General features: G+C 46.5%; 1 long non-coding RNA gene across 2 annotated transcripts; it reads left to right on the top strand.

The window, feature by feature from the left end:
* Positions 1 to 3,437: 3,437 nt before the first annotated feature.
* LOC122464841 lies at positions 3,438 to 8,505 on the top strand. Of its 2 annotated transcripts, XR_006289235.1 has the most exons (4): positions 3,438 to 3,537; positions 4,372 to 4,447; positions 5,004 to 5,208; positions 8,403 to 8,501. It is a non-coding gene; the product is annotated as an uncharacterized LOC122464841 (long non-coding RNA). The 2 variants fall into 2 exon arrangements; XR_006289236.1 differs by lacking the exon at positions 5,004 to 5,208 and having other exon boundaries at positions 8,403 to 8,505.
* Positions 8,506 to 11,873: the final 3,368 nt, after the last annotated feature.

Genomic DNA, 11,873 nt, shown 5'->3' with positions numbered 1-11,873 from the left:
GCTCAAGAGATAGCCTCTCCACCCCCAAAGGATACCTAAAAGAAACTGGAACAAAGGACAGTAACCATGGGGGTGTGATTAATTGCTGGACCCAGACTAGAAGGAGGCTAGTCTGTAAAATAAGCTTATTGGAACATCTCTGATGGTGAGATTTTATCTGTATTCAGTTTCTTACTGTATTAGGCATAGACTTGCATGTTTTATTTTATTTTGCTTGGTAATTCACTTTGTTCTATCTGTTACTACTTGGAACCACTTAAATCCTACTTTTTGTATTTAATAATATCACTTTTTACTTATTAATTAATCCAGAGTATGTATTAAATACCTGGGGTGGGGGGGCAAACAGCTGTGCATATCTCTCTATCAATGTTATAGAGGACGAACAATTTATGAGTTTATCCTGTATAAGTTTTATACAGGGTAAAACGGATTTATTTGGGATTTGGACCTCATTGAGAGTTGGGCATCTGAGTGTTGGAGACAGGAACACCTCTTAAGCCATTTTCACTTAAGCCTGCAGCTTTTGCGGGATGTGGTTCAGACCTGGGTCTGTGTTTGCAGCAGACAGACATGTCTGGCTCAAACAAGACAAGTTTCTGGAGTTCCAAGCTGGCAGGGAAAATGGGTTAGAAGTAGTCTCAGCACATCAGTTCCCATGGGGGTTTCTGTGATCCAATCTGTCACCAGTACTAATCCAAAAACCCCAGCGTAGTGATGTATTGGAGGGCTTTAGCTGAATGAGTTGTCAGACTGAGGTCCTGACCAGTTATGGTCATGATAGTGATGGCTGATGCCCAAAATAAGTGGTGACCCTCTCTCCTCACACACTTTCATTTTGCATCTCCCAAATAAAATCAACCAACCAGCTGAACAATTTGAGGCTCTTCCTGCCTCAGGAAATAAATTCTGACCTCCACAATAACTCCTGTGTTGTCTTTCCCACCACTGATCCACTTATTGGAAATGAGCAGGAAGCCCTTTCTGCTCTGCTCCGATCCCTAACTCCCCCTTTGCAAGGTTATAGGCCCTGACCTCAAACTTCCTCAACTTTTGAAAAATTACAGAATGGCTAATGGAAAAATAGAGAGAAAGGGCAGGGGGGAGAAAAAGCCGGGGAGGAATCCCAAACCCTGGACATCACTGATTTTATTGTCCTCATTGGAAAAATTTGGGGAACATAAGGGGAAAGGAAAATTTAAAAATTGGATTTATTTTGCAAAAAGGCTCTGTTTTGCCTTTGCAGGATGAAAACCACTTTGACATTTTTCAAACTGTTTTTGACCATATAATATACTTCAGACCTTGGTTTCTAGTGGTGTATCTACTCAGAGTGAACATGCAAATAGGAAGCCCAAATGCCTGAAAACGGACTCAGTGACTCCAAAGTGTTAAAATGTTATACTCCATTGTCCCTCATTGTCTGTTTAGTAAAACACCAAAAACTTGTTTGCTCTGACTTTTCCCAAGACTTGGAGGGCCCCAGTGCAGCCACTTCTTCACTGCCCTTGATATCCTGGAGATCGGGTTGGACGTGGGGGAGACCAAAACCTTGGTTCCAAGCACTCCCAAAGTTTGACTCCAGATTTAAGCTTCAGGGTTAAAATTCACTCAGATTGGCCTTTACTAGAAGCATCTTCACACTGCCAATGTAGAGTTGTTCTCTAGTTTCTCTGGCGATGTCTTCAGTCTGATTTTTTTTTTTTAATGAACCATGCAATGGGGCTCTCGTGGGGAAATTGTTCGATAGCCTAACAGACCTCGCTGTCTGGAAATCTTTCCTGAGATTCAGCCTAAATTTTCTCTTTGCTTCAGTTCACCCTTGTGCTCTCCTAGTGATAGCCCACTGGACATATAGTATTCCTCCCATTTCTCTTTGGTGTTTAGACTCTAGTGGATAGTTTTAAGAGCTCTTCCCTCACCCGTATGCTGTAAATAAGTTCTCTTCATATTTCCTCAAGTCAATCTCCAGCTCCAAATTTCTCTTGTCTTGTTAGCTGATAATGCTTGTCAGGTTCAAGCTCTTTGTGCATGGGTGTTCACCATACACAGGCTCATCAACCGGGCAACGGGGGAGCAAAGGGGTCAGTTGCCCAGGGGCCTGGCAATTTAAAAGAGCCCGGGTGGCATCCGGGTGCAATGTTCCCTCTAATTTTTGCCAGGCCGTGTGCGCAAAAAATTTCTTCTGTGCAAAATTTGACAGACCGTGTTTTAAAAAATGTCTTCTTTGCAAATTATTGTGCTTCTGTGCAAATTTTGGTGTGCGCGGTGTTTTGCCATGAGCACGGCTTTTAGGATCTGAGTGCGCGCGCACATGCGCACAGCTTAGAGGGAACAGCGTCTAGGTGTTACTCCCATGATCCATCAATTGGGTACTAGTTCTGGCTCATGACGTCACGTCCTGCCTGTCCTCTGGGCAGCAAGTGCAGGCTGGAGAGGAGCCTGGCTTCCTTGAGGTGCGGGGCCAGGGCTGCAGCTCCATCGCTCTGCCAGGCGCTCACACAGATTCCTCAGTGGCCAGGGGTTCAATATGCTGCCCTCCTGTTTTTCTGCAGCCTGCACTGGGATCTGAGCCCGGAAGGGGCGTGTGACTCATGGGGGCGCCATGAGCCACACGTCACAGCTGTGCAATGGCCAAGTGTCCTCCAACCGGCCATGCATTCCAGCTGGGAACAGGTCTGCGGCTGGCCAGGAGATAAAGCCTGGGTCAAAGACATTCGTCCCCTTGGCCTCCTGGAGCATTTTAGGACCCCTTCCGCATTCAGATATTATTAGAGTATTTTTAAAAAAAATCTTTTTAAATATTTGCTTTATTATTGTATACTTTAACTTTGTTGGCGATATTCAGTTACATCTTGAATAGCAGCTTTTTTCCTTGTCTTTAGATTACACATGAATCACGATGAGGTGTTTAATTAGCCTACTTGATACTTTAGCTGTTTTCTTACTTTGTACTCCTTTAAATGTTTTATATATTAATTTAAAATTTCATTCTATAATGTGTTTAATTTAAATATATAATTCAAAATTAACAAATTCTACTTCTTATATTTAGGCTCACAATGTGTTTAATACTGGCACTGTAACTGAAAACAAAAATAGTTAACTAGATCAAGCAACACCACAACTTATGCATAGTGGGTTCTAATGTGTTATCAATAGGATAAAAAGTAGTGTCGTAAATCTCAGCCATCCTTTTCTAGGGGGGCCATTGACTGTTCTGCCCTGGGGCCCGGAATTGCTGTCAGCGGGTCTGACTCCACGCTTACCCTGAAAGGCAAGGTAAGCTAAGCAGGGGGCCAATTAACCAGATAGGCCACAGCTGAGGGGACTCAGGTGGTTTAAGTAATCCCTAAACTGAGTGAGAACGCCCAGCTGAGGAGGATGGAGCTGGGCTGGGTTTATAAAGACAGGAAGTTGGCCATAGAGGGGAGGTTTCAGGGGAAGTAGTTTGTAGTCACTCTCTGGGAGGTGTGTTTGGGGCTGCAGAAGTAAATAGCCTTAACTACTCCTTGGAGGAGTGGGGAGAGCCAGAAGGTAAGGTAAGGCTCAGGGAAAACGCAGCAAGATTCAGGAGGGTGCTGACTTTGGTTGCTGACTTGTGGGTCTCTGAGCTAGAGCCTGGAGTAGAGGGTGGATCTGTGAGCTGGAGCCTGGAGTAGAGTGGGTCTGGGTTCCCCTACTAGCTACTGAGGAAGTGGCAGACTTCCTGGGACAGCCTCCCTGAAAGACTTTGGTACCATGGTAGGGGCAACATGTATAGTGCCCAGGCCAGAGGGCCATGTCACAAAGAAGGGGCACCCAGGGACATGGCAGCAGTAGGATATGAAGTGAGAAGGGGGCCCTGGATCTGGAAGAAGCTAATTCCCAGAGTGGCCAGGAGGAGGCACTCCTAGCAGTGAGTGCACCCTGTGACAGTCTGAGTCACTTCTGCCCCCACCTCCCAGCATCACAACCTCTGTATTATAAATGCTCCTCCACACCTTGCCAAGGTGTCTTGAGAGAATTAAATGAAAACAAGTAAAGATGTTAAAGTCATTTACTCAGTGCTCTGAGTAATCCAGCAAGTTCCTCAGGTTTGTTCTTTGGCAAAATATCCCACTTCATGCTTTGTACTTTCTGGTCTCTACAGCAGAAGGCTGTAGAAAGATGACCTCTGTGCCCCTCACCTTTTGGGAATGCTTTTCTTAGCAGGGAAGTTTGACTTTCACAGCTTGTTCTGTTGGGGGAGAACAGTATCACTAGAGCAGTGGATCTCAGTCTGTGGGTCACACCCTCCCCAAGGGGTCATAACTAATTTATGTGATGATGCACTGGCTCCTTTTCTAGCCTTGGCCTGAAGTGTACATTCTTTTGTTTCTTGCCATCCAGTCCTCAGATGCCAGTGGCACTGATTAGATTCCTGAAGAGTAGGACCCGGAAGGTCCTTTGAAGAACCACACTGGAGGTATGTAGTTGCTACATGCACTCAAACTAAAGGGGCATTTTGCTTGACATTCCTGGCACATACAACAGCAACAAAGTTGTCAGCTCATGTGTCCACTAAAGCTCAAAGGAAGAAAGGAGATACAAAGGCCAACTCCATATACATGCAATGAGGTGACCATGGAGAGCTCCAACCAGGGTGACTAAGGAATATTAGATGACTGTTGTTTCTCAGGCATTTTTAGCTGAGTGTGGAAAGAAAGGCTTAAGATGCCACCTATCCACATCACACTCTGGGCCTGATTCATTGCCCACTGAAGTCCATGGGAGTCCTTGCATTAGCTGTAGTGAGGTTTGGCTCAGGCCCTATATGCAAATATTATAGGTAGAGCTAGTAGTGATGCCTATAAGTTAAAGTTGCATAAGACTTTTTCTATTTTAAGAACCTTTGTAGGTTGTTTGTAACTTTGCCAAATTTCAATTGTTTGGGCTGAAATTTGCCAAGCTGGATGTCTGCTTCAGGCTGGCTTGTTCTGGAAAGACTGTAACTGCACTAAGCACACCCTGTCCCCTCACAGATTCTATGTGCCAACCAGACTGAACATGTGCCCTCCCCACAGAATGACTGAGCATGCTCCATCCCCACACAGCTCCTACCCGCAGTGCTGACTAGACTGCGCAAGCACCATCCGACACAGCATGCTTATGCAGGGCTGACTGCCTCTCCTGAGCTCTCCAAGTCTCTGCTGTTGGCTACCATACAGCATGGAGGAGGAGTACACAGTATGACTGGAATTTGGTGGGATGAAAACTGGGGGTGGGGGGAAGGGCAGGAACTGTGGGAAGGGGGGCTGAGGTAGTTGTTTGCGGGTGCAGGAGCTAGCTGACAGGACAGGAGCTGAGAAGGGTGACGGGCAGGAGCTGTAGAAAAGGGGAGAAATAAGTGAAGGGCAGGGAGGGGATCTGGGAGATGTGTAGTGAATGAAGCAGAGAACTGAACAAAGAGAAAAGGTGGTCTAATGGGTAAAGCAGTTCAGTGCTGCCCTGGAGAACTGGATTCTGTCTCTCTCCCTGCCACAGAGTTCCTATGTGGTGCTGGGGAAAGTCAAAATGTTCAGTTGGCCACTAACGGAGTTCTTCATCCACTGGGTGCCCAACGTGACCTCCGCAGGGTTTGAAGTGTGATTGCTCTCAGCTGCAGCTAAAATCAATAGGAGGTGGGAGCTGTGCTTTGAACATACACAGTGCTATGGAAATACTAATACTAAAATTCGGCCCTAGGCACCTCAAGCTGGGCAACCAAAGTCAGTGGATACTTTTGACAAAGTTAGCCTTAATCTCTCTGTGCCTCAGTTCCCGCATCTGTTTATAAAATGCGTGTTTGCGGGGAAGATCATTAATGTTTGTTTGCACACTCTAGTGAGGAGCGCCATCTAAAAGCCCCCAGGGAAATCAATAGTTCTGCATTCTGAGCAGGGTTTAGATGTGTGGAAAATAGTCCTGGGGCCACACACTGAATAAGGTTTAAAAAGTATTGGACAGCTGCCCATTCACTAAGCCCTGTCCCTCCTGTGCACTGACTGAGGGAGGGGAACCTGTGGAAAAAGGAGTGTGATCAATGTAAGTAAATACCATGTGCATATGGATTATGACAAGGGGCTTGAATTCGGGATGCACCGGCAACTTTAGTTCTGGTGTTTCCTAACTTTTGAGTGTTCCATTTTGCAACCTTAATGTTCTCTTAATATGGTGGTCTGGATGTACTAGTACATAAAATACACTGATTTGGAAGCTTTTAGATAGCATCTTTAATGGGCATGTTGCAGAGTGGGAATCTTGAGAGACTACTTATAACTACTCTTCAAGCTTAGCTAGGGCTTGTATTAAGAGCAATGCGAGGCTGATCTTAGCCACAGATGTCCGTCCTGAAACATATCCGCTCCCTAATTTGGTTTGCACAGGACCCAGGAAAACAACAAAATTGAAAGTAAAGTCTAAACATTGAGCAAAACATGTAAAAAAAGTCGAGTAGGCAGAAGCAAGGAGGCTGCAGAGTATCAGAAAATTGATGCAGCATTAGCCTAAACTGCAGGGAAGAAATTAGCTCTGCACAACACCTACTTGAAAACGGGCTTAACTCTTTTCCCTCATGTTCTCGCTCTGCTAAGCAGCAGGGGTGGATGTTTAAGGCTTAGTAGGCTGGCAGCTGCACAGTACTTCATAAAATTCAGGGGATGTGTGGGTGTATAGTAATACAATTGGAGAAAAGGGAGGTGGATTTTTAGGTTAGCCAGTCCATGGCTGGGGTGTCCTTGCTGCCTTCTCTGGAGATAGCTACACAGTTTCAGTGCTTGATACTACTCCCACTGAAGTTTTTGGCAAAGTTACCACCAATTTCAATGGTGCGGGATCAGCTAGTAGGATTTCTAACTTGCTATTTATCTTGCTCTTCTCCTCCTGTTCTCTGTAGCACTGCCTAAACAGCTCCTCTCTCCTTGGGGCCAGATCGTCCCCATGTGGAGTGCCACGGGAGGAGACTTTTTAGTGAGAAATGTCAGTTATGATTGCTTGGTAGCGATTCCCCCTCATTGTCCCACCAGGAGGTAGGGTTTGTCCCTCCCTCCCTCCCCACTGAAAAGTAGCCTGCAGACACCAGGAGAGCCCACATGGAGGCTCTCTACCCCAGCATTGGCTCTGGTCCACATGTGGCACCTCTGTTCCCTGGTGGCATGACTCTGTTGGAGCCATAATACCAAGGCCTCTCCCTCTTCCCTGACTGAAATGGCTCCTGATGTTGGCAGGAGGGTGGGTTTCCTTCAGGGCAGATGTGCAGAAATGTTCACCCAGCCTGGGGCCATATTCATTTGTTTTTGAGGGAGGATAAGGGGCTTCCCTTTGGATCCTTCCCCAACTCTATTCCCCTCCTGCTGCATGGAGTCCATGCCACCCAGAGAGCCCTCCAAAGGGCCAGTGAGGTGATGTATCCCCTCCTACACAGAGGGACTGAGATTCACCCATGAATCTCGGAACTGTCTGGCCCTTGGGATTCACATCTGTCCTTATGCAAATGACTATCATATCCCCTCTTACTCATCATCTAACCAAGCTGTACTTGCTGTATTGGTGTGTGGGTTTTTTTATGAGTTGCCTGTTCAAAGCCCTCAAAGGGTTGACAAACAGAAAATGGGATGATCACACCTATTGCATATGGAAGAGCAACTTAGATGTTACAGATGGTTTCAGACACAGCCTAATCCCCCCAAACTAACGGACTATTATAGATAAATTAAAGGAGACAAATGAGAGACAGCTACGTGGATTAGTCAACATGTCACTTTGCTTACTTCAGTTCACATTGAAGGTGTAACTTCGCTTACACCTTGAAGCTAATGTTCTCCTATGTCAAACAGACACACCCAAAGGCTAGACTATATTCCAAACAGGAGGATTTGGCATTCTCCTGCTGTGCCACAAAGGCATTGTAATTTTCAAAATATGCGCTGCCCCCCCCCCCACCTGCTGTTTGCATTTATGATGGCATAGACTGCAGGATCTTTTTAGGCAATAACTCTTAAAGCTTTTCATCTGAGGATCTCAAAACCCTTACCAAACATTGAAGAATTAAGCCTTATAAACTCCCTTCCATCATATGGCAGAGCAGTGTTAGTATCCCCATTTTACAAAGGGGAAAACTGAGTCATACAGAAGTTAGCAACTGGCTCGAGATCAATTAATGATTTAGTGGCAGACCTGGGACTAGAACCCAGAAGTTCTGAGTTCATATTCGCTGCAGTAGCCTAAGGATTATAATGTATTTAGGGGCTGATGGCCTCCTTGAGATGTTCTCTGAAGCACCATTCAGTAGAAGTTCAGAGGAGGAAACTCTAAAAGCAAATTCTATTTGGAAATTGTATAAAACATGTGATTTATAAAAGCAATATTTTAAAATCACATTATTCTTTTGGACCAATTTACAGATCAATGAACACAGCACTGTGTACACAGATGAAAACAAATATTGGTCTCCAGCCCAGCGAGCGCATTAGTAGAAAATATTGTTACACATAGCAGTCCAGGAAGGAAAAAAGAATATAAACTTTGCTGTCCTGGGACCCCATGCTCCAACAGGAAGAAGCATCCACACACACGCTATATGTTTAGGGACTTCTCTTCTCACCTAGCAATACAGAAGAGGCAATAAACACATGGGAGGGTGGGGGAACTATGGCCCCCTGAAACCTGTCTGTGATCCCCCTGGAATTGCTCCTCCCCCACAGCTTGAGAACCTGCAATAGGGTATGATTGGGTGTATACCCCACACTGGCTCAGCAAGAGCTAACTGGATGTGGAGCTCTCAGTTATGGCACCCAGTTGCCTCACAGGGTTGGCCAGGCCCACTTAAATATAAGTCACAACTTGGGGAGGAGCTGGCTGGTTATTAGGAATTACTAGGGAGGAGTATAAAAATATTGCTAGAGCATGCAGGGGTGTAATCAGGAAGGCCAAGGCACAACTGGAGTTGCAGCTAGCAAGCTATGTGAAGGGTTTCTACAGGTATGTTAGCAACAAGGAGGTGGTCAGGGAAAGTGTGGGACCCTTACTGAATGGAGGAGGCCACATAGTGACAGATGTGGAAAAAGCTGAAGTAGTCAATGTTTTTTTTGCCTCCGTCTTCACAGACAAGGTCAGCTCCCAGACTGCTGCACTGGACAACACAGTATGGAGAGGAGGTGAGCAGCCTTCAGTGGTGAAAGAACAGGTTAAGGACTATTTAGAAAAGCTGGACATGCACAAGTCCATGGGGCCGAATGTAATGCATCTAAGGGTGCTGAGGGAGTTGGCTGATGTGATTGCAGAGCCATTGGCCGTTATCTTTGAAAATTCGTGGTGATTGGGGTTGGTCCTGGATGATTGGAAAAAGGCAAATATAGTGCCCACATTTAAAAAAGGGTCATTTCAGTCCCCGGCAAAATCATGCAGCAGGTCCCCCAAGGAATCCATTTTGAAGCACTTGGAGGAGAGGAAGGTGATCAGAAACAGTCAACATGGATTCACCAAGGGCAAGTCATGCCTGACCAACCTGTTTGCCTTCTATGATGAGATAACTGACTCTGTGGATATGGGGAAAGCAGTGGATGCGATATATCTTGACTTTATCAAAGCTTTTGATACAGTCTCCCACAGTATTCAGCATGCCCCCTTTCTTGCCAGCAAGTTAAAGTATGGATTAGATGAAAGGACTATCAGGTGGATAGAAAGCTGGCTAGTTTGTTGGGCTCAGCAGGTAGTGATCAACAGCTCAATGTCTAGTTAGCAGCTGGTATCAAGCGGAGTACCCCAGGGGTTGGTCCTGGGGCTGGTTTTGTTCAACATCTTTATTTTTATTAATGATCTGGATGATGGAATTAATTGCACCCTCATCAAGGTCACAGATGACACTAAACTGGAGGGAGAGGTAGGATACACTTGGAGGGTAGGGATAGGGTCCAGCGTGACCTAGATAAATTGAAGGATTGGGCCAAAAGAAATCTGAGGTTCAACAAGGACAAGTGCAGAGCCCTGCACTTAGGAAGGAAGAATCCCATGCACCGCTACAGGCTGGGGACCAACTGGCTAAGCAGCACATCTGCAGAAAAGGACCTGGGGATTACAGTGGACGTGAAGCTGGATCTGAGTCAGCAGTGTGCCCTTGTTGCCAAGAAGGCCAATGGCAAATTGGGCTGTATTGGTAGGAGCGTTGCCAGCAGATCGAGGGAAGTGATTATTCCCCTCTGTTCAGCACTGGTGAAGCCTCATCTGGAGTATGATGGCCAGTTTTGGTCCCCCCATGACAGAAGGGATGTGGACAAATTGGAGAGAGTCCAGCAGAAGGCAACGAAAATGATCAGGGGGCTGGGGCATATGAGTTATGAGGAGAGGCTGAGGGAACTGGGGTTATTTAGTCTGCAGAAGAGAAGAGTGAGGGGGGGATTTGATAGCGCTTTCAACTACCTGAAGGGGGGTTCCAAAGAGGATGGAGCTTGGCTGTTCTCAGTGGTGGCAGATGACAGAACAAAAAGCAATGGTCTCAAGCTGCAGAGGGGGAGGTCTAGAATGGATATTAGGAAAAACTATTTCACCAGGAGGGTGGTGAAGCACTGAAATGGGTTACCTAGGGAGGTGGTGGAATCTCCATCCTTAGAGGTTTTTAAGGCCCGGCTTGACAAAGCCCTGGCTGGGATGATTTAGTTGGTGTTGGTCCTGCTTTGAGCAGGGGATTGGACTAGATGACCTCCTGAGGTCTCAAGCTGCAGAGGGGGAGGTCTAGAATGGATATTAGGAAAAACTATTTCACCAGGAGGGTGGTGAAGCACTGAAATGGGTTACCTAGGGAGGTGGTGGAATCTCCATCCTTAGAGGTTTTTAAGGCCCGGCTTGACAAAGCCCTGGCTGGGATGATTTAGTTGGTGTTGGTCCTGCTTTGAGCAGGGGATTGGACTAGATGACCTCCTGAGGTCTCTTCCAACCCTAATCTTCTATGATTCTATTACTATGAGGAGATGAAGCCCAGAGTAGAAGGGGGCTGCAGGGAGAGAACTCTGAAGTCTCTATTTTGGCAGTAGAGTGTGGAGAGAGTGACAGGGTCACAGAGGAATCCCAGGGGGGAGTTAGTTCTGGGATCCTCACCTGCGTAGAGAATTCTCACAAGAGGCAATGAGTGAGACAGCAAAGTCACTGGTGGAGCGAGCTCTGACAAGGGCAGGTCCTTTACCTCCAGAGAAGAAGCCCAGGGAAGTATTCAACTGAGAAATAGAGCACAGGGGAAACTTGGGGGACAAAAATTCAAGCTTGGGGAGGGTAGAAGTGGCTTAAGTTTATATTTTCAGATATGATTTGTTGGAGGACTCCAGGCAGAACCCTGTAAGATTTTACCCTGAAAGAAGGATGAACCTAGAGAGGCAGAGAGGTTCTGAAACTCTGACCCAAGGGGTGTAGGACTGCTGGGCTAAGGGTCAGTCTGACACAAGCTCTTGCAACTATTTGTTGGACTCTCCATTACCCTTGAAGCAGGGCCAGCCCTAGACCAAATGGCACCCGAGGCAAGGAGCGTCTTCAGCATGCCCTCCTCCATTTTGAATACCGTTAGAAGGTTCCATGGGATTTTACAAAGGTCCAGAACGTTCTAGGAGATTAGTGAAAAATGAATCCACATACAGAATACCTGAAACATTTTACCTTAGATGTCTTATTTTCCCTTTTGTCGCTAACGACAAAAACAGCACCTTGAGCTCAGTGCCCCTCCAAGCCTGGCACCCAAGGTGGTTGCCTGCCCCTATATCTGGCCCTGCCTGGAAGGAAGTGAGGGTGGGGATTGTAAATGACCTGGCTGGGGGGGGGGGGGGGGGGTCACAAGAAGCAGCAGAGGAGAAAAGTGACTGTGGGAAGGGGGGCGTTAGATGAGGAGAGCC

The sequence above is a fragment of the Chelonia mydas genome, chromosome 3 (assembly GCF_015237465.2).
Source record: "Chelonia mydas isolate rCheMyd1 chromosome 3, rCheMyd1.pri.v2, whole genome shotgun sequence".
NCBI classification, from domain to species: Eukaryota; Metazoa; Chordata; order Testudines; family Cheloniidae; genus Chelonia; species Chelonia mydas.
Note: the sequence above shows the minus strand (reverse complement) of the source record. Positions and strands in the feature narration are given on the sequence as shown.